The sequence below is a fragment of the Arachis hypogaea genome, chromosome 20 (genome assembly GCF_003086295.3).
Source record: "Arachis hypogaea cultivar Tifrunner chromosome 20, arahy.Tifrunner.gnm2.J5K5, whole genome shotgun sequence".
NCBI classification, from domain to species: domain Eukaryota; kingdom Viridiplantae; phylum Streptophyta; class Magnoliopsida; order Fabales; family Fabaceae; genus Arachis; species Arachis hypogaea.
This window is the reverse complement of record NC_092055.1, coordinates 74622325-74649842: the sequence shown is the minus strand read 5'-3', so window position 1 is coordinate 74649842 and position 27518 is coordinate 74622325. Positions and strand designations below refer to the sequence as shown.

At 38.7% G+C, this 27518-nt stretch overlaps 1 non-coding gene across 1 annotated transcript; it reads right to left on the bottom strand.

Annotated features, from left to right (window-relative positions):
• Positions 1–23329: 23329 nt before the first annotated feature.
• LOC112788617 (small nucleolar RNA R71) lies at positions 23330–23437 on the bottom strand. Its single transcript, XR_003195975.1, has one exon. It is a non-coding gene; the product is annotated as a small nucleolar RNA R71 (small nucleolar RNA).
• Positions 23438–27518: the final 4081 nt, after the last annotated feature.

Genomic DNA, 27518 nt, shown 5'->3' with positions numbered 1-27518 from the left:
GTGTACATATAATAAATATTGGACATATAAGATAAAACAAAATATAGATTACAATCATAGAGAAGTAAACACACAAGAATAAAATGATTATGGTTAAATAGTGTAACCATACATAAAGGCTCAAATCTTTCACAGGTTGTGTGTTCTTTAGCTCAAACATCATGTTCCAAATACAACTCAAGCAGATTTATCATAAAAATTTTGAAAAATTAGTGAAATTTTGTTCCAAAGATAGATTTTTAAAAGAAACTTATTGTCTTTTCAATCAAGTAGAACATGCATGCAACTATTCTAACCTATGCAGTTTATTCTATTCTATAAAAGAAAGAAAATCTAACTAAAATATCCTAATTATTGGTGCCAGAGAAGAGAATTTACCTCCAGAAGTCAGGTACTGACCGACCTCCCCACACTTAAGGCTTTGCACCGTCCTCGGTGCCATCTGCCAGGAACAGGGGTGGGCTGGTGGCAGTATCTCCACAGTCGGGATCATCATGGCTCCCGGTGCTGGTAAAAGAAGTGGAGTCCGGGGTGTCTGACTCTCTGAAGCGTCCCTTGAGTAGCTCCTTGAGGTGATTGAATCGGCGCTCGTTACGGCGCTCTCTCATCTTAGCTTTCAGTTCATGCCGATCCAATTTTTCAAGTATCTGCTGGAGCAATTTCTCGGTTGTAGATGCTTGTGGTGTTGAAGAAGGAATATCTTCAACTGGCTCAGTAGGTTGGCTTGTAGTGGCTGCTGAAAGTCTGAGGTATTTCCCGTGAGGGACATATTGATCATCCCGTGGAACCATGGCTTTGGTGTCCCCAGCTCTGTAGGAGACTCTGGCTGCTGAGACAAGATCTGAGACCAAGGCGGGAAAAGGTAGGTTGCCCGCAATTTGTACATGCTCCATAGCATTCCGGATGTGTCTTGAAAGATTCAGAGGTTGGTCTGTAAGGATGCACCATAGTAGAACAGCCATGTCTGTAGTGAAGGAGGACTCATGAGTGCTCGAAAAGACGTAATGGGACATGATCTGTGCCCATACGCGAGCCTCCAAGGTGAGTGCGGAAGCCAAGATTCCCTTAGGGCAGGAACGGTGGTATCCGTAGATCCAACGGCTGCCAGGTAAAGCGATGACTCCGAGAACGGAGTCCCAGTCAAATTGGTATTTCTGGCGCTGAAGGGTGGCTTCTTGAAAAGCGTCCATTCCTGCAGGAATAGGGAGAAGACTCAGAACTTGCTGAATGGCTTCTTCTGTGATGGGGACTTGCTTCTGTTGGACATAAATAGACTGCAGGGTCGGCATGTAGAAGTTGGAGTAGAACTCAACTACCCAAGAAAGATTGACCTGCCTTGGCTATTTCCGTAGGAAACCCCATTGTCTTCGCTCAATTTGCGGCTCAACAAAGGTGGCAATATTGGACGGGAGGATAAGAAGGTATTCATTGTTATAGTTCCTTTCTGCCAGGATGGGGAACATCTGCTCACAGTAGCGATTGGAAAATCGCGCAGCGTCCTTTGCTGGAAAGGCTTTCTCCTTTTCGTCAACCTTTATTATCCTCTTGACTCGTTTTGTTGAGGGCTTGACTGCGGTTGAAGAAGGTTCTGCTACTAATGCTCTTTTAGTTCCCCTTCTTGCTGGTGGTCTGGAAGTTGCTTTCTCCTTTCCTTTCTTGGTGGCCATCCTGAAAGAAGGGAAGAGAAAGAAAATTAAATGCAAAGAGAGATACAGTAAGGAAGGAAACGGGAAAGAGGATGAATGATGCACAGTAAAATGTAGATGACATTAACACATGCTCTCGAGTACATATGAAAAGCCATAAATAGCTAGTGCATAAAAAGACAAGTGAATGCAAGGTGTTTATTGGCATGCTGGCAAAGGGCATGAGTAGCATAGGCCAAGCATTACTTTGTAACAAACCATCACGTTTGTATTGAAAATTGAATTCAATTAATAAAATAATAGGAAAAAGTTGTGAAAAGCAAGCATTGAATAGTATAGGAACATAGAGAAGTGCATAATGCCACATGGGCTTTTTCACAAACACATAGCATGCACGTTAAACAAGATGTAAAAAGTATAAAATTGAACGTGCAAGCAATCCCCTAAAATAAAAATAATAATAATTGTCAAATAAATTGTAACAAGTCACAAGCATATGGTGAGGGATAATGACTCAAAAATTTCTAACACCATGTAAAAAGGGAAAATAAGAGGAAAGAAAATAAAAGTTTGAAAAGAAAAAGAAACGAAAAAGAAAATAATAATATATACATAATATAATAAGAATGATAGAGAAGAGAAGAAGGAAGAAGAAGGTAAAACCTTGTTAATGGAGGAGAGAGAGAGAGAGTGAGATAGAAAGGAGAAGGGGGAAAGAAGAAAGAGGGAAGAAGGGGGGAAAAGAAAAATTAGGATTTGGAGGAAAGAAAGATAAGATAATTTGGCAATTGGGGTTTAGCTGTGCGGCGCATGCGACGCGGCCACCTGGGGCATGCGTTCGGGTAGGGACACGTCAGGGAAGGGGACATGATCGCGTCTGTCCCGCGTTCGCGTGACCTATGTTGCGCTGCTGGTGCGAGTGCAGCCTCGCTCCAGCACAACTCTCTGTTTGATTCATTTCAATTGCCAAAATTGGGTGACGAGATCGCGTGGGTCATGCGATTGCGTGAGTGTGCGTCAAAAAATAATTGACGCGGCCGTGTCGGCGACGCGGTCGCGTGACAAGGATTGTGCTTCCAGCACCAATCCAGCACCACTCTCGCACAATATAGCATTGTGCACCCTTTTACGTCGAAAATGCAGGGCACGCGGCCGTGTGAGGCACGCGGTCGCGTGGGAGGCCATGATGTCCAAGCGATGCGGTCGCGTGGAGTAATTTGTGCCATTGGCACGACTCCAGCGCTCCTCCTGCGTAACTTTCTGTTCATTTTTATTTTTCTTTACTCTCCTGCCACGCGGACGCGTCACTGGCGCGATCGCGTCGCGCGGCGAATTTTTTTTTTTTTTAAGAGAAATATAAAGACATGTAATTGAAAGAGCACGGAAGCACTAATAAAGAGAAGAGTTATTAAAGAAGAAAAACTAAAAGTGAAGAAAGGAACGATCATACCGCGGTGGGTTGTCTCCCACCAAGCACTTTGCTTTTACGTCCGTAAGTTGGACGCTCTACTAGCTCAATCTGCTGCTATGTGGGGATCTTCCAAGTGGAAGATCTCAAGCTCCTTATTTCTCTGCACCTTCTCACCATGGTATAGCTTTAGGCGATGTCCATTAACCTTAATAAGTTCAGAACTTGAAGGATGGCTTAGGTGATAAACTCCGTACGGTTCAGCCTTCTCTATTCTGTATGGACCTTCCCATTTTGATCTCAACTTACCGGGCATGAGCCTCAATCGAGATTTGTAAAGGAGAACAAAATCTCCAGGTTGGAACTCTCTCTTCTTGATGTTTTGATCATGCACAGCTTTCATCTTTTCCTTGTATATTCTGGAGTTCTCATAAGCTTCTAAGCGAAGGTTCTCCAGTTCCTGTAGTTGCAACTTTCTTTCAGTTCCATCTTTCTCAATTTTCATGTTGCACTCCTTAACTGCCCAGAAGGCTCTGTCTTCGATTTCAACTGGAAGATGGCAAGCTTTTCCATAAACTAGGCGAAAGGGACTCATCCCAATGGGTGTCTTGTATGATGTTCTGTATGCCCACAGTGCATCTTGTAGTTTGGTGCTCCAGTCTTTTCTATGAGGCTTCACTATCTTCTGCAAGATACGCTTAATTTCTCTGTTTGACACCTCGGCTTGCCCATTAGTTTGGGGGTGGTAAGCTGTTGCAACTTTATGGATTATCCCATGCTTTTTCATCAATCCTGTTAGTCTCCTGTTAGAAAAATGGGTGCCTTGATCGCTCACGATCGCTCGTGGTGATCCAAAGCGGCATATAATATGGTTTCTCACAAAGGAAACAACAGTGTTAGCATCATCAGTGCGGGTAGGAATTGCTTCCACCCATTTGGAAACATAATCCACAGCTAACAATATATAAAAATATCCACTAGAATTTGGAAATGGACCCATGAAGTCAATGCCCCAGACATCAAAAATTTCACAGAAAAGCATATAGTGTTGAGGCATCTCATCCCTCTTGGATATGTTACCAAATTTCTGGCATGGGTGACAAGATTTACAAAACTCAGCAGCATCTCTAAAAAGAGTAGGCCACCAGAATCTGCAGTCCAAGATCTTTCTAGCTGTTCTTTGAGGGCCAAAGTGTCCTCCACTCTCAGATGAGTGACAGGCCTCTAAAATGGACTGGAATTCTGATTGAGGTACACAACGTCTAATTATCTGGTCAGCGCCACATCTCCATAAATATGGATCATCCCACATATAATATTTAGACTTGCTTTTCAGCTTGTCTCTTTGATGTTTAGAGAAATGTGGAGGGAATGTGCGACTAACGAAATAATTAGCAACAGGTGCGTACCAAGGGACTACCTCAGATACTGCTTGCAGGTTGTCAAAAGGAAAATTATCATCTATAGGAGTAGAATCATCCTTAATATGTTCAAAGCGACTCAAGTGGTCCGCTACTAAATTTTGATTACCACTCCTATCCTTTATTTCTAAATCAAATTCTTGTAACAGCAGTATCCAACGTATAAGTCTTGGTTTGGATTCCTTTTTAGCTAATAAATACTTTAGAGCTGCATGGTCTGAATACACTACTACTCTAGTACCAAGTAAATAAGCTCGAAATTTATCCAGAGCGAAAACAATAGCAAGTAGCTCTTTCTCAGTAGTAGTATAATTGGACTGGGCAGTGTCTAAAGTCTTAGACGCATAGGCAATAACAAAAGGATCATTACCTCACGCTGAGCCAGCGCTGCTCCTACTGCATGGTTGGAAGCATCGCACATGATTTCAAACGGCTGGCTCCAGTCGGGTCCTCTCACAATTGGGGCTTGAGTTAGAGCAGTCTTCAGCTTATCAAATGCTTGTTTGCAATCTTCACTGAACTCGAACTCAATGTCCTTCTGCAGTAATCTGGATAAGGGAAGTGCCACCTTACTAAAGTCCTTAATAAATCTCCTGTAGAAACCTGCATGGCCAAGGAACGAACGGACTTCCCTCACAGAAGAGGGGTGAGGTAAACTAGAAATAACATTCACCTTTGCTGGTTCTACAGAAAGGTCATTATTAGATACCACATGTCCCAATACAATCCCTTGTTTTACCATAAAGTGGCATTTTTCGAAATTCAATACAAGATTTGTATTAATACATCTATCTAATACTCTAGATAATCCATCTAAGCAAAGGTTAAAAGAATCACCATAAACACTAAAATCATCCATAAAAATTTCCATACAGTCCTCAATAAGATTAGAGAAAAGGCTCATCATGCACCTTTGGAAAGTAGCTGGTGCATTACACAAGCCAAAGGGCATTCTCTTATAAGCATAGGTCCCAAAAGGACATGTAAAAGTAGTCTTTTCCTGATCCTCAGGAGCTATATGAATTTGGAAATAACCTGTGTACCCATCTAAAAAGCAATAATGTGATTTACCTGACAGGCGATCCAGCATTTGATCAATGAATAGAAGTGGGTAGTGATCCTTACGGGTAGCTTGGTTGAGACGCCTGTAATCAATGCAGACTCTCCAAGCATTCTGAACTCTAGTTGCTATGAGCTCTCCATGCTCATTCTTCACGGTAGTGACTCCGAATTTCTTGGGCACCACTTGTACTGGGCTTACCCATTCATTGTCTGAAATGGGATATATGATACCGGCTTCCAATAATCTGGTCACTTCCTTTTTGACAACTTCCAAAATGGTGGGATTCAATCTTCTCTGGGGTTGACGGATAGGTCTTGCTCCCTCTTCTAAAAATATTCTGTGCTCGCATACTTGAGGGTCGATTCCCACTATGTCTGCCAAACTCCACCCAATTGCTTTCTTATGCTTCCTCAGCACATCAAGTAACTGCTCTTCTTGTTGAGAAGTCAGTTCTCTTGCAATAATAACCGGAAGCTTCTGCTCATCCTCAAGGTAAGCATATTTGAGATGTGGAGGGAGAGGTTTCAATTCTAACTTTTGATCATGGGTAGGCTCTGGATTATCTGGGGCTTGCGAAAATGGCGAAGTGTCCTCATTGTCAGTTAAGAGGGTCCCCACACTTGGATCTTATCCAGTGTACCTCTCTTCAAACTCTTCTTTTTGAACTTCAGCCACACTCTCATCTATGACATCACACTGGAAGATAGAACGATCTTCTGGGGGGTTGTCAATGACTCCATTCAGATTGAAGATCACTATACGGCCATCTATTTCAAAGGAGTATATTCCTGAAAAAGCATCCAATTTGAATTTTGATGTCTTCAGGAATGGTCTTCCAAGTAGGATTGATGATGGCTTATCTAAATCATTATGGGGCATCTCCAAGATATAAAAATCAGTGGGAAATGTGAGCCCTTTAATGTTCACCAAAACATCTTCAGCAACTCCAGCCACTGTAATAATGCTTTTATCTGCTAACACAAAACGAGCTGCCGACCTTTTTAAGGGAGGGAGCCTTAAAACATCATATATAGACAAAGGCATTATACTGACACATGCTCCTAAATCACACATGCAATCATAAATTACTACACCACTAATAGTACAACTAACTATGCAAGGACCTGGATCACTACATTTTTCAGGTAATCCTCCCATTAAAGCAGATATATAACTACCTAAAGGAATAGTTTCTAATTCATTAATTTTGTCTTTATGGATACATAAGTCTTTTAGAAACTTTGCATATTTAGGTACCTGCTGAATAACATCAAAAAAGGGAACAGTTACCTCAACCTTTTTGAATATTTCTACCATTTTAGGATCAGGTTCCAGCTGCTTCCTGGGCTTCCTTGCAAGTTGTGGAAATGGAATGGGAGTAGTGTTTTCTGTGGTGCCTGTGCCTTTTGGTGCTTCTTCCTGTGGTTGAGCCATCTCTTCTTCAGCTATGTCCTGTATATCCTCTTCCTCTTCAATATCTTCGATTTCTACCACCTCTTCAGCTGAAGTGTATTCTGGTGAGCTTGGTTCCTCCTGATTCCTCTCTTGCAGTATGGTTTCGGACCTCAGGGTGATGGCATTAATGCCTCCCTTCAGATTGGGTAATGGTTGAGAGGGAATTCCAGTGGTGCTTGAAGGTTGGTTACTGGAATTTTGTGCTGAACCAAGTTGTGTCAATAAAGCTTGTAGAGTAGAGGTGAAACCATTCAGACTAGCGTTAATATTGTTCACAATGGTATTTTCCATGGCCAGTTGTCTTTTCTCAAAAGCTTGTAATAAATCTTCATTAGAAGATACAGAAGAATGAGTAAACTGAGAGGTTTGCTGCTGATTGTTCGGTGGTCCTTGGTTTTGCCTCAGGTGAGGTACTCGGTAAGGTTGATTTTGCTGCCTGTTGTTGTTATTATTCCACCTCTGATTTTCCTGATTATCACTGCCTCCCCTATTATTGTTGTCCCTCCAATTCTGGTTTGAATTGTCCTGCCATCCATGGTTATTATTTCCACTTTGATTGTACCCTTGGCTGGGGCGATCATAGAAGTTGTGAGTGGATGCCACCATGTTGTCTTCATGTTGGAGCTGCGGGCATTCATCAGTGTAGTGGCTGTAATCAGCACAAATTCCGCAAATTCTTTGTGGAACTAGTTGTTGGTTTTGCTGTGGTTGAGTTTGCTGAGCTTGTTGATTCAACTGCATTTGCTTCAGCAGGTTGGTCATCTCACAGATGCTTTGATTTAGAGCATCAGTCTCTATGCCAGAAGATACTTCTGCAACGGCTTTTGAACGACCTTGCTTCTGTCTGTGGTTCCAAGTAGATTCAGCTAAATCACTGATCAATTGCCAAGCTTCATCAGTGGTCTTGTACTTCTTCATAGACCCATTGCTGGCACTTTCCAATGTGGTCTTATCTTGGGGCCTCATACCTTGTGTGATATAGCTGAGTAGCACGATCTTGTCAATCATGTGGTGGGGGCATGCTTCAAGAAGATTATTGAAGCGCTTCCAGTATTCAAAGAGAATCTCATTGTCATCCTGAATAATTGTAGAGATATCCTTCCTCAGTTTATCAGTAACTTCAGATGGAAAGAATTTCTCCAGAAACTCCTTTCTGAGTGTATTCCAGTTGGATACATTTGCTAGAGGTTGAGTGTAGTACCACTCTCTTGCTTTTTCCTCAAGAGAGAACGGAAAAGCTTTCAGCAAAATTGAAGTTTCATCAGTGCCATCACGCCTGACAGTAGAATAGGCTGCCTGGAAATCTCTCAAGTGCTTGATAGGCTCTTGAGCAGGTAGGCCATGAAACTTGGGCATCAAATTCAGCAGTGCGGTTTTTATTTCAAAATCGGTAGCTACCGCTGGATGATGCGCTTGAAACGGTTGCATTGTAAAATCAGGAGCTCCTTCCTCCTGAATGGTAACTCTTCTAGCTGCCATGTTTTCTGCGCGTAAAACAATCGAATCAGTAGAACGGGGGCTGGTTTCTTCCTCAAATTCACTTTCAGATCCGCCCTCAGAGTGGGCTAACCTACGCTGTTGTCGCCTTATTCATGAAATAGTCCTTTCAATTTCAGGATCGAATATTAGCAAGCCCGGATCAGGAAGTGAACGCGTCATTTGACGGAAGAAACATGCAGCTCATAGTAGCAAAAATTAAATAAAATGCAAATAAATAAATTCTAATTAATAAAATTAGCACTCTATTGCAACTCCCCGGCAACGGCGCCAAAAATTGATGGGAAGCAGAAGCTGGTGAATTAAAAATTTATTAAAATGGTTACGTTGCAAGTATAGTTCTTAACTCACCGAAAATCTGCCTATCAATTTAGAAATATGTCACAGAGAGTTTAAATTAAAATTACTGGGAGTGTTAAGTCCCAGGTCGTCTCCCAACGAGTTGCAGAAAAGTGTGCTATTTTATTAATCAGAGGTTCCAAGAAGTTGAGCTAAGTGAATTGGAATTTAAATTGAGGAATTTTAAATAATATAAATAAAAGCCTTGACTGGAAATTGATCAGTTGGAATCTCTATCATTGATGGAGTGATTTTTAAGATTGATTTATAATTGATGGTTACTCTGTTTGGTTATCCTTTACTAGGTAAGGGAAAGTCAAACAAGTTGGACTGCCAAATCTATTCACGAGTTACAACCCACTTGGTTCAAAGGGATTGGCGTTGGTGACAGGATAGCAATCCAACATTTAACCCAACTATAAATTTCTCCTTCAATCCTTCCGACTCAAGAGTTCTTTTTAATCAACTCCCTATCAAGTAATGAAACTACTCACGCATTGTAAATAAAGAATCCATGGCACATAAAAGGGAATTAAAAGAAGACATGATTATTGGAATTGAAATTAAATTAAAGAGAAATAATCCTTGCATTAATTAATCATAAAAGTATCTGAATGACAAAATTGAACATAACAAAGAACATGGAAGAATAAAACCAAGTTGAGAGAACAAACTAGAATGATGAAGTCTTGATGAGGAAATAACTCTTCTCAATGTTCCAATGCTAAGATCAATTGAAAATTAAAATCCTAAAAACTAGAGAGAAAAACCTAAGAGAGTGAAAAAACTAGATCTAAAACTACTGAATGAATGTCTGTGTTGTTTCTGCATATTCTCTAACTCTAGTCTGCTGTTCCGGGCCGAAAACTGGGCCGAAATAAGGTCCAAAATCGACCCCATCGAATTCTGGAGATTATGCAGATCGCACATGTCACGCAATCGCGTCATCCATGCGGACGCGTCGCTTGCGCTTCTTCCTCTCCACGCGTTCGCGTCGTCCACGCTACCGCGTCGATTGCGCTTTCCAATCCGCGCGGCCGCGTCGCTGCGATTTGCGCTCCTTCGCGCGGTCGCGTGAGCCATGCGACCGCGTCACTTCTCGCTGGTTACCTCCTCAAATTCTTGTGTTCCTTCCATTTTTGCTAGCTTCCTCTCTAATCTCCATCTCATTCATGCACTATAAGGACTGAAACACTTGACACACAGATCACGGCATCGAATGGAATAAAGGAGAATTAAAAGTAAATAATTGAAGTCTCTAGGAAGCAATTTTCAAACATGTACTGAATTTAGGAAGGAAATCTAAATGCATGCTAAATTGATAAATAAGTGGTCAAGGATCATGACAAAACCACACAATTAAACACAATATAAACCATAAAATAGTGGTTTATCATGGTTCATCTTGGTAATAGTATGGAGAGGGTGGTTCATTATGTGGTTCATATGGCTCATATAATTGTTGGTGTGGTGGGTAAGGATTAGGGTCATATGAAGGTGTTTGGCAAATAGAGGCTTGTGAGTATGGTTGAGGGTTATATTGAGGGTGAGGTTCATAAGCACATGGTGGGGCTTGTCGGTAACTACAAGGAGGTCCATTATAGCTATTGAATTGATATGCATTAGGAGTGGAATTATACCTATAAGAGACCGGAGGCGGTTGTTGCCAAGAAGGTTGTCCATAAGCTTAAGGCTCCTCCCAACCTTGATTGTTCCATTCTTGATGCATATCCTCATTGAAGCTTCCATTTCCTACAACATAATTGTAACCACACTCATAGCTAAAGTGATGAGAATTCCTGATAGCAAGAGCAAATGAAAATAAAATCAAATAAGAAACAAAGAAAACTAAATCCTAAAACTAGCAAAAACTAACAAAGAGACAAAAGGAAAATATATTCACAATATTCACATATATACAATAACCAATAACAAGGCACACATTTGCAACTCCCCGGCAATGGCGCCATTTTGATGAAGGGAAAATTAGTTGGTAAAGAATTTCACAAATGACATCTCGTTACAAGTATAGTTTCTAAACCAACAAATAATCCTCTCATGCAAAAAATTGTTTGTCACAAGTACAAATCCTAATAAAAATAACCGAAGTATTCAAACCTCGGGTCGTCTCTCAAAGGAATTACAGGGAAGTGTTCTTGTTATTGGTTATGAGACATGTATTTTGGGGTTTTGAATAAGGAACATGAAGGATAAATGGCAAGAAAATAAATAAAACTCAAAGAATGAAAAGGCCTTGGCAAGGAATGATGGTCAAGGATCTTTATCCTTGTTACTAACTACAATATAATAATTGCAATGATTAATCCCATTAAGTCATCCTCTAACGAATAAAGGAAATTCAAATGAGCTACACTAATCCTAATCCATAAGTCCTAACCATCTCACTAATTACTTTACGGACGGCTAGAGTCAATGGACACTAATTATCAAAACTTGGACATTAGCAACTCAAGTTCACCTAAGTTACCATCCCAAGCCAAGAATACAAAAATCTACTCTAACATCCTCCCAAGCATTTTGTCAAATACTTGGAAGGCACAAAAGGAAAACAAAATAAGATTGCAAGAAAAGTAAATCTACAACTACCAATTGCAAGGAATTAACAACAACAACTCAAATCAACACTAAAGGAACTCAAAACATAAATTGCATTAAAAGAAAAATAGAAGAACTAAGAGTGCATCAATATAAAAGTAAAGAATTACAAGAAGTAAAATGCTAAACTAAGAAGGCAAAGGTAGAAGAACAAGAAATTGAAAAGGAAAAGTATATGGAAGCAAGAATTAAACCTAGATCTAAGAAATCCTAATCTAGATCTAACCTAATTCTAGAGAGAAGAGAGAGCTTCTCTCTCTAGAAACTAACTAAAACATTATGAAAACTCAACTATGTGCTTCCCATCCTTTGACTCCTCTTGATTTCTGCATATAATAAGCTCAGAAACTGAGTTGGATGTGGGCCTGAGAAGCCCAGAAATCGCCCCAGCATTTTCACTTTAATGAAGTCATGTGTGAGCATCGACGCGTACGCGTGGGTCACGCGTACGCATCGGTTGGCATTTTGCTATCCACACGTACGCATCATGTACGCGTACGCGTCACCATGCGACTTCAAATTCACGCGTGCGCGTCAATGAATGCATCCCAAATCCTTGATTTCCTATGATTTCTCCACTTTGCATACTTTTCTCTTCATTCCTTTGATCCATCCCTTGCTTTCTCAACCTGAATTTACTAACAAACATATCAAGGCATCTAGTGGAATTAAAAGTGAATCAAAATTAGCAAATTAAAGGCCTGAAAAGCATGTTATTACACTTAAGCACAATTTAGGAAGAAATCATAAAACCATATCATTTCATTGAATAAATGTGGGAAAAGTGGATAAAATCCACCTAAATTAAGCACAAAATGTACCACGAAATAGTGATGCATCATAGGCGTGGCATGATGCTCTATTTTTCAAAATTTTTCCAAGTTCTTGCACAAAACCAAGCATTCCAAACCTCCAAATAGCTACCAAAATACCATAAAACCTTATTTAACATACTAGACTCCCAAATAAACTCAACAAACTAAACTAAATATGAAATTAAACCTATTTTACTAATATATACAAAAGAGAAAAATGAAAAGAGTTTACCATGGTTGGGTGTCTCCCACTTAGCACTTTTAGTTTATGTCCTTAAGTTGGACTTATGGGGAGTGATGAGCGGATATTTTATACACTTTTGGCATCACTTTCATATAGTTTTTAGTAGTTTTTTTTAGTTTTTATTAAGTTTTTATAAGTTTTAGTGTTAAAATCATATTGTTGGATTCTACTATGAGTTTTTGTGTCTTTGGACAATTTCAGGTATTTTCTGGCTGAAATTGAGGAGTTGGAGCAGAAGTCTGATTCAGAGACAGAGAAAGCACTGCAGATGCTGTCTAGATCTGACCTACCTGCATTCCGAAGAGCTTTTCTAGAGCTACAGAAGTCCAAATGGAGCGTTCTCAACGGCTATGGAAAGCTGACTTCCAGAGATTTCCAACAATATATAATAATTTATACTTTGCTTCATATTAGAAGTCCCAAAACTGGCATCCAACGTCAGCTTCCTGTCCCCTTCCTAGTATCCAGTGCCCAAAAGTAGAGCCCAACGTCCAAAGGCCCAGAGAGGACCCCCTAGCTGGCATTCCATGCCCAAGGAGCCTCACAGTACGTGGATCTCATTAAAGCTTAGCCTAAACACTCACCAAGTGGGCCTTAGAAGTGGATTTTAGCATTAAATAGACTGTTTTACACTTACTAGTCATCTGTTTAGTATTTAAGGGATCTTATTTATCATTCACTCAATTCTCCTCTAATCATGCTTTCTAAGATTTGTTTTTCATCCAACAATCAACAATTATTCAGTACATGCATACATTTATCATGAGGACTTATCTTTAGGTTATAATGAGGCTAGGGTCAAGGTAGGATTGTATTTGGTCAAGTGGACTAGAATTTGAATCTTTGATTAACTTAAACTTCCCACCTAACCTATGACAATCTATACCATTTAGAACAAACCTAACTACCCATTCTTCACTTTTTCACACACTCATGCATTCTCTTTTTTATCACAACTCATATGCATTGATTTTCTTATTGAACTTTACTTTGGGCCTTTTGTCCCCTTCTTATTGGTTCCTTTTTCTTTTCTTTTTCTATTTTTTTTTTGTTTTTTACATATTTTTTTTCAAACTAAAATATATACAAGAATGTCAATGCATGTGGTTTAAATATTTAATACATGAGTATGTACCCAATCCCCAAGATTTTCAACAAAACTAAAAAATATACTTTCATCTCACCCAATGTTCCTAAATTTTCCACACTTAAATGGTGAACACTCTCACTAGTCTAAGCTAATCAAAGATTCAAATTAAGGACATTTATTGTTTTTCACTTTAAGGCTTATAATGTGCTAAAATTTAGAATAAATAGGTTTAGCATAGGCTCAAAGTTAGCTAACAATGGAAGATAAAAGGTAAGGCTATTTGGGTAAGTGAGCTATTTGAAATGGTGGCCTCAATCATATAAGTGCATGTATACACAAAATGATGGACATAAAGAATCAAACAAATCAAAGATTACAATCCTAGAAAGAGAATAATACACACAAGAATGGAAATAAGTGGTTATATGATGTAACCACACAATTAAGCTCAAAACTCACAAGGTTATGTGTGCTTAGCTCAAAAACATATTCCACAATATATATAATTCAAGCAAGTTCTAAAAAAAAAATTTTACTCAAATCAATTAAGGTGCCCTATATATAAAATTCTTGGAAAATTTCATTATTTTGACTAAGCTTATTATATATATATACAAAATAAGAAAATACAACTTAAAATCCTAAAAGGACTAAAAGAATGAAATGCAAAAGTGTTGGGATTAGAAATTTGTCACCCAAAAATGGCCGATCGGTCAGACGACCTCCCCACACTTAAAAGTTTGCACCGTCCTCGGTGCATCCACAAATGATCAAGGGGGACTGCAACTTCCGGATCACCACCTTCAGCTAGTGGATCAACTGGCTGTTGCGTGTTCTTTCTCCTGCTTCCGTTTTTGCTTATTATGACTCATCCATGAAAAATATAAAATAGCACCGTAAGATGAGAAAATGCAAAAGCAAGGAAGCGTAAATTGTTGGAATGAGGTAAATCACTAGAATTGAGTGAGTGAATTAGTGTGACATTGATGAAAAATAGATGTATGAGTTCTAAGATTGTGCGCGGTTTAGAACTCACACACTAGCATAGAGAGCTATGTCATAATTACACAGAAGAAGTGTGCACTTCACTTATTCTAATGTGCTTGAGATACTTCAAAGAAAACTTGTAGGCTAAGACAACCAAACAAGCAATAAAGAAGCATAAAAGCACTCAAGCAAAGATCAAGCAATTGTGAATTGGATAATAAATGGACATGGATTTATGTGCACGGTAACTTTAATGAGCAAAATGGAATATGAAACTCACATATCAATCAATGACGCATATTGAAGTTTGTTTGCAACACCTAAGTGACATAAAGGTGGAACACATGGGTGCTATGGAACTTAGGAAAAGAGAGATAGAGATTAAAATCAATCACATAGCAAGCATAGTCCACAAAGCTTGACAAGCTCAAAAATATGCACTAGGTAAGCTTTCGATCCAATTCCACAATTCCACAATCTCAATGCATGAAATAGGTGATGTAAGTAAGGGTCAATCATAAACAAGCATCACCTAACAAAAAAAACTGCATTGATAATACACAATTGTCTAACAATAAATGATGAATGCATGGTGGCCAAACCATGCAATAAAAGAGATTTAGAAAGCTTGAAGGCAATGTCACATGTACTTGGTATTCAAAAAAACATTAAGCATCAAGAACTCAAAACCAAGTGAAAAAATATAACCTCAATAAGGGAATCCAACAATGACAATTAATAACAATAATGTTAAAACAACATCTTATTAGTAACCAATAGCAATAAACAGCAAACAATATTAATAATCCAACACTTATAATGAAAAACAGAAAAGTAAACATAAATCAAACTAACTAAATAACTAACTGACTAACTGACTAACTAAAAGAAATGGTGATAGATGGTGATTGGTAGTATTGGATGATGGTTGAAGGAGGGAAAGGAAAGAAAAGAAGAAAGAAGAAGGAAAGAAATGGGAAGAAGAGAAGAGAAGAAGGTGGGTTAAATAGGGCAGGGGTGTCACGCGTACGCGTGAATGGTAGCAATGGGAGGCGACGTGTACACGTCGTCGACGCGCACGCGTGAGTGAAGAGAGAAATAGGTGACGCGTACGTGTGACCCACGCGTACGTGTGGGGAAAAATTGTGCTAGAGGCATAATTTCAGCACACTACACGCGCAACTCTCTGGTTTTTGTCATGGCCCTAAAAAATTTGGATGTCACGCGTACGCGTGGGCGAAGCGTACGCGTGAGTGGTCGAAAATCTTGGGGTCATGCGTACGTGTGGGATAGTGCTCTATTTTTCAAAAATTTTCCAAGTTCTTGCACCAAACCAAGCATTTCAAATCTCCAAACAGCTACCAAAACACCACAAAACCTTATTTAACATACTAGACTCCCAAATAAACTCAACAAACTAAACTAAATATGAAATTAAACATATTTTACCAATATATACAAAAGAGAAAAATGAAAAGAGTTTACCATGGTGGGGTGTCTCCCACCTAGCACTTTAAGTTTATGTCCTTAAGTTGGACTTATGGGGAGTGATGAGCGGATATTTTATACGCTTTTTGGCCTTACTTTCATATAGTTTTTAGTAGTTTTTATTTAGTTTTATTAAGTTTTTATAGGTTTTAGTGTTAAAATCATATTTTTGGATTTTACTATGAGTTTTTGTGTTTTTGGACAATTTCAGATATTTTCTGGCTGAAATTGAGGAGTTGGAGTAGAAGTCTGATTCAGAGACAGAGAAAGCAATGCAGATGCTGTCCAGATCTGACCTACCTGCATTTGGAAGAGATTTTATGGAGCTACAGAAGTCCAAATGGAGCTCTCTCAACGGCTATGAAAAGCTTACTTCCAGAGATTTTCAGTAATATATAATAATTTATACTTTGCTTCGTATTAGAAGTCCTAAAACTGGCGTCCAACGCCAGCTTCCTGTCCCCTTCCAAGTGTCTAGTGCCCAAAGAGTAGAGCCCAATGTCCAAAGGCCCAGAGAGGACCCCTAGCTGGCATTCCATGCCCAAGGAGCCTCATAGTACGTGGATCTCATTAAAGCTCAGCCCAAACACTCACCAAGTGGGCCTCAGAAGTGGATTTTAGCACTAAATAGAATGTTTTACCCTTACTAGTTATCTATTTAGTATTTAAGGGATCTTATTTGTTTTTCACTCAATTCTCCCCTAATCATGATTTCTAAGATTTATTTTTCATTCAACAATCAACAATTATTCAGTACATGCATATATTTATCATGAGGACTTATCTTTAGGTTGTAATGGGGGCTAGGGTCATGGTAGGATTGTATTTGGTCAAGTGGACTAGAATTTGAATCTTTGATTAACTTAAACTTCCCACCTAACCTATGACAAACTATACCATTTAGAACAAACCTAACTACCATTCTTCACTTTTTTACACACTCGTGCATTCTCTTTTTTATCACAACTCATATGCATTGATTTTTTTATTGAACTTTACTTTGGGGCCTTTTGTCCCCTTCTTATTGGTTCCTTTTTCTTTTCTTTTTCTATTTTTTTTGTTTTTCTCATATATTTTTTGTCAAACTAAAATATATACAAGAATGTCAATGCTTGTGGTTTAAATATTTAATGCATGAGTATGTACCTAATTCTCAAGATTTTTAACAAAACTTTAAAATATACTTTTATCTCACCCAATGTTCCCAAATTTCCCACACTTAAATGGTAAACACTCTCACTAGCCTAAACTAATCAAAGATCCAAAATAAAGACATTTATTGTTTTTTACTTTAAGGCTTGTAATGTGCTAAAATTAAGAACAAATGGGTTTGGCATAGGCTCAAAGTTAGCTAACAATGGAAGATAAAAGGTAAGGCTATTTGGGTAAGTGAGCTATTTGAAACGGTGGCCTCAATCATATAAGTGCATGTATACACAAAATAATGGATATAAAGAATAAAAAAAATCAAATACTACAATCATAGAAAGAGAACAATACACACAAGAATGGAAATATGTGGTTATATGATGTAACCACGCAATTAAGCTCAAAACTCACAAGGTTGTGTTCTTAGCTCAAAAATATTTTCCACAATATATATAATTCAAGCAAGTTCTAAAAAAAATTTTACTCAAATTAATTAGGGTGCCCTATAGATAAAATTCTTGGAAAATTTTATTATTTTGACTAAACTTATTATATATATATATATATACAAAATAAGAAAATACAACTAAAAATCATAAAAGACCTAAAAAAATGAAATGCAAAAGTATTGGGATTAGAAATTTGTCACCCAAAAATGGCCAATCGGTCGAACGACCTCCCCACACTTAAAAGTTTGTAACATCCTTGGTGCATCCACAGATGATCAAGAGGGGACGGTGACTTTCCGGATCTCGACCTAACAATGGATGATGAATTCATGGTGGGAAAAACATGCAATTCAAAAGATTTAGAAAGATTGAAGGCAATATCACATGTACTTGGTATTTGATGAATCCATATTTGATGATGATTTTTGGTTGAATTTGAATGGATTTCATGATATAAACTTGCACCTATTCCACTAAATAGCATGCATTTGAACTTTCCTCCTAATTTGTGCTTGATTATGAAAACATACTCTTTTGTGCCTAATTTGATTAATTTTATTCCATTTAGCTTCCATTCGATGCCTTGATGTTATTTGTGAGTGATTTTAGAGGTATAAGGCAGGAATGGCTTGGAGAAAATGGAAGAGGAGCATTCAAAGTGGAGGACACGTGAAAAATCAAAGGAGATGAGCTCAACCTAGTGTGCATGCGCACAGACCAGTGTGCGGACGCACAGCCGCTAGTTTAGAGCCACGCGTGCGCGTGAGACGCGTCGTCCGCATCGCGCGTTCCATTCAAGCATCGCCTAGCGTGCGTGCGCATGACATACTGTGCGTACGCATGGGTCGAGATTTTTCACAGAGTGTGTGGACACACACGTCTGTACGTCCGCACAGGTGGACGCACATGCCTTCATTAAAAACTCACATGACTCACGATTTTGGTGGATTTGAGGCCCATTTCTGAAGCCATTTAGCTCATAAGGAAGGGAGAATGAAGACCATAGTAGAGTATAACATTAGTATAGCTTAGGAGTAGTGGTAGATAGTTTTTAGTGTAGTTTTTCTTTAAGTTTTTCATCTTCTCTACTAGGGTTTATACTAGGGTTTTTACATTCAAGTGCCATTTCAATTTTGATCTTTGATTTTGCTAATTCCCATTGTAAGTATCTCATTATTATTACTCTTCATAGTTACATTTTTCTTACACTTTCTTATAATTTAAGTTATAGTTCAATTTCACTTCTCTCTTGCAATTTCTATTTCTTATTGATGAATTTGATCTTTGATGATTGTTACATGTTTTCTTGAGTCTTTATTGTTGATTGAGATCATTTGTTGCTTTTGATTCCAAGCTTTTTCTCATTTTTCCCATGCTTAAGGTTTTTGCCCACCAACTTTTTGATAAAATGTCAAACATAATTTTGGGCTAGTCTTTTATCTCTTGGCTTGGGGAAAGTGAGCAATTGGGTTTCTAGAGTTGGAATGTCCAACATTTAGTGTCAATTTTGGATTGTTAATTGTTCTTGTTCCCACTAACGCTATGTTGTTGCTAAGTTAATTAGCAAGCAATTTAGGATTTGTGGGCTAAGAACACTTATGCTCATTTAACTTACTTTTCGATGTGAGAGTTGATCAAATGAGATTGATCCATTCTAGTTGCCATAGTTGTTGTTTGATGAGCGGATAATTTATACGCTTTTTGGCATTGTTTTTAGTATGTTTTTAGTAGAATCTAGTTACTTTTAGGGATGTTTTTATTAGTTTTTATGTTAAATTCATATTTCTGGACTTTACTATGAGTTTGTGTATTTTTCTGTGATTTTAGGTATTTTCTGGCAGAAATTGAGGGACTTGAGCAAAAATCAGATTCAGAGGTTGAAGAAGGACTGCTGATGCTGTTGGATTCTGACCTCTCTGCACTCAAAGTGGATTTTCTGGAGCTACAGAACTCAAAATGGTGCGCTTCTAATTGCGTTGGAAAGTAGACATTCAGGGATTTCCACCAATGTATAATAGTCCATACTTTGGCCGAGTTTAGACGACGTAAAAGGGCGTTGAACGCCAGCTCTACGCTGCTATCTGGAGTTAAATGCCAGAAACAAGTCACAAACCAGAGTTGAACGCCAGAAATACGTTACAACCTGGCGTTCAACTCCAGAAAGAGCCTCTGCACGTGTAACATTCAAGCTCAGCCCAAGCACACACCAAGTGGGCCCCAGAAGTGGATTTATGCATCAATTACTTACTTCTGTAAACCCTAGTAGCTAGTTTATTATAAATAGGACTTTTTACTATTGTATTAGACATCTTCGGATCATCCTGGATTGTATTTTTGATCCTGTGATCTCGTTTTGGGGGCTGGCCTCTTGGCCATGCCTGAACCTTTCACTTATGTATTTTCAACGGTAGAGTTTCTACACTCCATAGATTAAGGTGTGGAGCTCTGCTGTTCCTCAAAGATTAATGCAAAGTACTACTGTTTTCTATTCAATTCAACTTGTTCTGCTTCTAAGATATTCATTCTCACTTCAACCTGAATGTGATGAACGTGACAATCATCATCATTCCATATGAACGCGTGCCTGACAACCACTTCCGTTCTACCTCAGATTGAATGAGTATCTCTTGGATCTCTTAATCAGAATCTTCGTGGTGTAAGCTAGATTGATGGCGGCATTCATGAGAGTCCGAAAAGTCTAAACCTTGTCTGTGGTATTCTGAGTAGGACTCTGGGATTGAATGACTGTGACGAGCTTCAAACTCGCGAGTACTGGGCGTAGTGACAGACTCAAAAGGAGGGTGAATCCTATTCCAGTATGATCGAGAACCTCAGATGATTAGCCGTGCTGTGACAGAGCATTTGGACCATTTTCACAAGAGGATAGGATGCAGCCATTGGCAAGGGTGACGCCTCTAGACGATTAGCCATGCAGTGACAGCGCATCGGACCATTTTCCAGAGAGGATCAAAATTAGCCATTGACAACGGTGATGTCCTTACATAAAGCCAGCCATAGAAAGGAGTAAGACTGATTGGATGAAGACAGCAGGAAAGCAGAGGTTTAGAGGGACGAAAGCATCTCCATGCATTCATCTGAAATTCTCACCAAGGATTTACATAAGTATTTCTATCCCTATTTTATTATTAATTTTCGAAAACTCCATAACCATTCTATATCCGCCTGACTGAGATTTACAAGATGACCATAGCTTGCTTCATATCAACAATCTCCGTGGGATCGACCCTTACTCGTGTAAGATTTATTACTTGGACGACCCAGTGCACTTGCTGGTTAGTTGTGCGAAGTTGTGATAAAAAGTTGAGATTACAATTGAGCGTACCATGTTGATGGCGCCATTGATGATCACAATTTCGTGCACCAAGTTTTTGGCGCCGTTGCCGGAGATTGTTCGAGTTTGGACAACTGACGGTTCATCTTGTTGCTCAGATTGGGTAACTTTCTTTTCGTTTTCTTTTCAAAAAGTTTTCAAAAAATTTTTTTAAAAAGCTTTCAAAAAAATTTCTCCTTTTTTTCAAAAAAAATTAAAAAAAAATTTTTAAAATAAAAATGTTTTCAAAAATATATTTTTCTTCAGAATTTTTAAGAATGAATTCTAGTGTTTCATGAAGTATGTTGAAGCCTGGCTGGCTATAAAGCCATGTCTAATCCTTCTGGGTAGGGAATGTCAGGCGTGTCATGTCTGAGTTACATACTAAAGCTTGGCTGGCTATTAAGCCATGCCTGACTCTTTGATTGGAGCTTTAGACTAAAGAGCATAAGATTCCTGGAATTCATATTAAAAATTTTGGAATCCTTATTTTTCTTTTTCAAAATGATTTTTGAAAAAAAAATTTAAAAGAAAATACAAAAAAATCATAAAATCAGAAATATTTCATGTTTCTTGGTTGAGTCTTGAGTCAGATTTAAAGTTTGGTGTCAATTGCATGTTCATCTTGCATTTTTCGAAAAATTCATACATTCATAGTGTTCTTCATGATCTTCAAGTTGTTCTTGGTAAGTCTTCTTGTTTGATCTTGATGTTTTCTTGTTTTGCATCTTTTCTTGTTTTTCATGTGCATTTTTGCATTCATAGTGTCTAAACATGAAAGATTTCTAAGTTTGGTGTCTTGCATGTTTTCTTTGCATATAAAAATTTTCAAAAATATGTTCTTGATGTTCATCATGATCTTCATAGTGTTCTTGGTGTTCATCTTGACATTCATAGCATTCTTGCATGTATTCATTGTTTTGATCCATAACTTTCATGCATTGCATCATTTTTCTTGTTTCTCTCTCTCATCATTAAAAATTCAAAAATCAAAAAAATATCTTTCCCTCTTTTCTCTTATAAATTCAAAAATTTGAGTTGACTTTTTCAAAAAAATTTTAAAATCTAGTTGTTTTTATAAGTCAAATCAAATTTTCAATTTAAAAATCTTATATTTTTCAAAACCCTTTTCAAAAATCAAATCTTTTTCACTTTTCTTATTTATTTTCGAAAATTTTTAAAAATACTTTTCAAAAATCTTTTTCTTACCTTTATCACATAATTTTCGAAAATAACATCATCAATTAATGTTTTGATTCAAAATTTCAAGTTTGTTACTTACTTGTTAAGAAAGATTCAAACTTTGAGTTCTAGAATCATATCTTGTGATTTCTTGTGAAACAAGTCATTAATTGTGATTTTAAAAATCAAATCTTTTTCAAAACTAATATCAATCATATCTTTTCAAAAATATCTATTTATCTTATCTTTTTCAAAATTTGATTTTAAAATATCCTTTCTAACTTCTTATCCTCTTATCTCTTCAAAATTGGTTTTCAAATTTGTTTCAACTAACTAACTAACTTTTTGTTTGTTTCTTATCTTTTTCAAAACTACCTAACTAACTCTCTCTCTCTCTCTAATTTTCGAAAATATCTTCCCTCTTTTTCAAAATTTCTTTTTTTATTAACTAATTGTTTTAATTTTTGATTTTAATTTTCGAAAAATTACTAACCTTTTTCAAAAAAACTATTTTCGAAAATCACTAACTCTTTTTCAAAAATAATTTTCGAAAATTCTCCTTCTCTCCCATCTCCTTCTACTCCCTATTATTATTTTTCTGTCCCTCTTTTTCATATGAGCAGGAGCAAGGACAAGAACACTCTTGTTGAAGCAGATCCAGAACCTGAAAGGACTCTGAAGAGGAAACTAAGAGAAGCTAAATTACAACAATCCAGCAAGCACCTTTCAGAAATTTTCGAACAAGAAGAGGAGATGGCAGCCGAAAATAATAATAATGCAAGGAGGATGCTTGGTGACTTTACTACACCTAATTCCAATTTACATGGAAGAAGCATCTCCATTCCTGCCATTGGAGCAAACAATTTTGAGCTTAAACCTCAATTAGTTTCTCTGATGCAGCAGAACTGCAAGTTTCATGGACTTCCATCTGAAGATCCTTTTTAGTTCTTAACTGAATTCTTGCAGATCTGTGATACTGTTAAGACTAATGGAGTAGATCCTGAAGTCTACAGGCTCATGCTTTTCCCTTTTGCTGTGAGAGACAGAGCTATAATATGGTTGGACTCTCAACCTAAGGATAGCCTGAACTCTTGGGATAAGCTGGTCAAGGCTTTCTTAGCCAAGTTCTTTCCTCCTCAAAAGCTGAGTAAGCTTAGAGTGGATGTTCAGACCTTCAGACAGAAAGAAGGTGAATCCCTCTATGAAGCTTGGGAGAGATACAAAGGACTGACCAAAAAGTGTCCTTCTGACATGCTTTCAGAATGGACCATCCTGGACATATTCTATGATAGTCTGTCTGAATTAGCTAAAATGTCATTGGATACCTCTGCAGGTGGATCCATTCACCTAAAGAAAACGCCTGCAGAAGCTCAAGAACTCATTGACATGGTTGCTAATAACCAGTTCATGTACACTTCTGAGAGGAATCCTGTGAGTAATGGGACGCCTATGCAGAAGGGAGTTCTTGAAATTGATACTCTGAATGCCATATTGGCTCAGAACAAAATATTGACTCAACAAGTCAATATGATTTCTCAGAGTCTGAATGGAATGCAAGCTGCATCCAACAGTACTCAAGAGGCATCTTCTGAAGAAGAAGCTTATGATCCTGAAAACCCTGCAATAGCAGAGGTAAATTATATGGGTGAACCTTATGGAAACACCTATAACCCATCATGGAGAAATCATCCAAATTTCTCATGGAAGGATCAAAAGCCTCAACAAGGCTTTAATAATGGTGGAAGAAATAGGTTTAACAATAGTAAACCTTTTCCATCATCCACTCAGCAACAGACAGAGAACTCTGAACAAAATACCTCTAATTTAGCAAACTTAGTCTCTGATCTATCTAAGGCCACTGTGAGTTTCATGAATGAAACAAGGTTATCCATTAGAAATTTGGAGGCACAAGTGGGCCAGCTGAGTAAAAGGATCACTGAAATCCCTCCTAGTACTCTCCCAAGCAATACAGAAGAAAATCCAAAAGGAGAGTGCAAGGCCATTGAATTAATCACCATGGCCAAACCTGTGGAGGAAGGAGAAGACGTGAATCCCAAAGAGGAAGACCTCCTAAGACATCCAGTGATCAATAAGGAGCTTCCCTTTGAGGAACCAAAGGAATCTAAGACTCATCTAGAGACCATAGAGATTCCATTAAACCTCCTTATGCCATTCATGAGCTCTGATGAGTATTCCTCTTCTGAAGAGAATGAAGATGTTGCTGAAGAGCAAGCTGCCAAGTTTCTTGGTGCAATCATGAAGCTGAATGCCAAATTATTTGGTATTGAGACTTGGGAAGATGAACCTCCCTTGTTCACCAATGAACTAAGTGATCTGGATCAACTGAGATTGCCTCAGAAGAAACAGGATCCTGGAAAGTTCTTAATACCTTGTACCATAGGCACCATGACCTTTGAGAAGGCTCTGTGTGACCTTGGTTCAGGGATAAACCTCATGCCCCTCTCTGTAATAGAGAAACTGGGAATCTATGGGGTGCAAGCCACTAAAATCTCATTAGAGATGGCAGACAATTCAAGAAAACAGGCTTATGGACAAGTAGAGGACGTGTTAGTAAAGGTTGAAGGCCTTTACATCCCTGCTGATTTCATAGTCCTAGATACTGGGAAGGATGAGGATGAATTCATCATCCTTGGAAGACCCTTCCTAGCCACAGCAAGAGCTGTGATTGATGTGGACAGAGGAGAATTGATCCTTCAATTAAATGAGGACAACCTTGTGTTTAAAACCCAAGGATCTCTCTCTGTACCAATGGAGAGGAAGCATAAAAAGCTTCTCTCACTGCAGAGTCAATCAGAGCACCACAATCAAACTTTAAATTTGGTGTTGGGAGGCCACAACCAAACTCTAAGTTTGGTGTTGAACTCCCATATCCAAACTCTAAGTTTGGTGTTGGGGAGTCTCAACAATGCTCTGAACATCTGTGAGGCTCCATGAGAGCCCACTGTCAAGCTATTGACATTAAAGAAGCGCTTGTTGGGAGGTAACCCAATTTTTATCTAATTTCATTTTTCTTGTTCTTTCATGTTTTATTAGGTTCATGATCATGTGGAGTCACAAAATAAATATAAAAAGTGAAAACGGAATCAAAAACAGCAGAAGAAAAATCACACCCTGGAGGAGGATCTCACTGGCGTTTAAACGCCAGTAAGAAGCATCTGGCTGGCGTTCAACGCCAGAACAGAGCATGGTTCTGGCGCTGAACGCCCAAAATGGGCAGCATCTGGGCGTTTGAACGCCAGAATTGCACCCTGGAGAAGAGCTGGCGCTGAACGCCCAGAACAAGCATGGTTCTGGCGTTCAACGCCAGAAATGGGCAACAAATGGGCGTTCAACGCCCAAAACAAGCACCAATCTGGCGCTGAACGCCCAGAGTTGTGTGCAAGGGCATTTTGCATGCCCAATTTGGTGCAAGGTTGTAAATCCTTGAACACCTCAGGATCTGTGGACCCCACAGGATCCCCACCTACCCCCACTCACTTCTTCTCACCCTCTTTCACACAATCCCATAAACACTCTTCCCCAAAACTCTTCACCAATCACCTCAATCTCTCTTCCCTATCACCACTTCACCACTCACATCCACCCACTCTTCCCCATAAACCTACCTCATAAACACCACCTACCTTCAAAATTCAAAATCAATTTCCCACCCAAATCCACCCTAATGGCCGAAACACATCTCTCTCTCCCTCTCCTCCATTTCTTCTTCTTCTTCATCTATTCTTTCTTTTCTTGCTCGAGGGCGAGCAAAATTCTAAGTTTGGTGTGGTAAAAGCATAAGCTTTTTGTTTTTCCATTACCATTGATGGCACCTAAGACCGGAGAATCTTCTAGAAAAGGGAAAGGGAAGACAAAAGTTTCCACCTCCGAGTCATGGGAGATGGAAAAATTCATCTCCAAAGCTCATCAAGACCACTTCTATGATGTTGTGGCCAAGAAGAAGGTGATCCCTGAGGTCCCTTTCAAGCTCAAGAAGAATGAGTATCCGGAGATCCGACATGAAATCCAAAGAAGAGGTTGGGAAGTTCTAACAAAACCCATCCAACAAGTCGGCATCCTAATGGTTCAAGAGTTCTATGCCAATGCATGGATCACTAGGAACCATGATCAAAGTAAGAACCCGGACCCAAAGAATTATCTCACCATGGTTCGGGGGAAATACTTAGATTTTAGTCCGGAAAATGTGAGGTTGGCGTTTAACTTGCCTATGATGCAAGGAGATGCACGCCCCTACACTAGAAGGGTCAACTTTAATCAAAGGTTGGACCAAGTTCTCATGGACATATGTGTGGAAGGAGCTCAATGGAAGATTGACTCCAAAGGCAAGCCGGTTCAACTAAGAAGACTGGACCTCAAGCCTGTAGCTAGAGGATGGTTAGAGTTCATACAACGCTCCATCATCCCCACTAGCAACCGATCCGAAGTTACTGTGGATCGGGCCATGAAGATTCATAGCATCATGATTGGAGAGGAAGTAGAAGTTCATGAAGTCATCTCCCTTGAACTCTACAAAATAGCCAAAAAGCCCTCCCCCATGGCAAGGCTAGCTTTTCCTCATCTTATTTGCCATCTATGTTACTCAGCTGGAGCTTTCATAGAAGGAGACATTCCCATTGAGGAAGAGAAGCCCATCACTAAGAAAAGGATGGAGCAAGCAAGAGAGCCAATTCATGGAGCTCAAGAGGCGCATGAAGCTCATCACCATGAGATCCCGGAGATGCCTCAAATGTATTTTCCTCCACAAAACTATTGGGAGCAAATCAACACCTCCCTAGGAGAATTAAGTTCCAACATGGGACAACTAAGGGTGGAACATCAAGAGCACTCCATCATCCTTCATGAAATTAGAGAAGATCAAAAAGCAATGAGGGAGGAGCAACAGAGACAAGGAAAAGACATAGAAGAGCTCAAGGACATCATTGGTTCCTCAAGAAGGAAACGCCACCATCACTAAGGTGGACTCATTCCTTGTTCTTACATTCTCTGTTTTTCATTTCTATGTTAAGTGCTTATCTAAGTTTGTGTCTTCATTACATGATCATTAGTATTTAGTAACTTTGACTTAAAGTTATGAATGTCCTATGAATCCATCACCTCTCTTAAATGAAAACTGTTTTAATTCAAAAGAACAAGAAGTACATGAGTTTCGAATTTATCCTTGAACTTAGTTTAATTATATTGATGTGGTGACAATGCTTCTTGTTTTCTGAATGAATGCTTGAACAGTGCATATGTCTTTTGAAGTTGTTGTTTAAGAATGTTAAATATGTTGGCTCTTGAAAGAATGATGATAAGGAGACATGTTATTTGATAATCT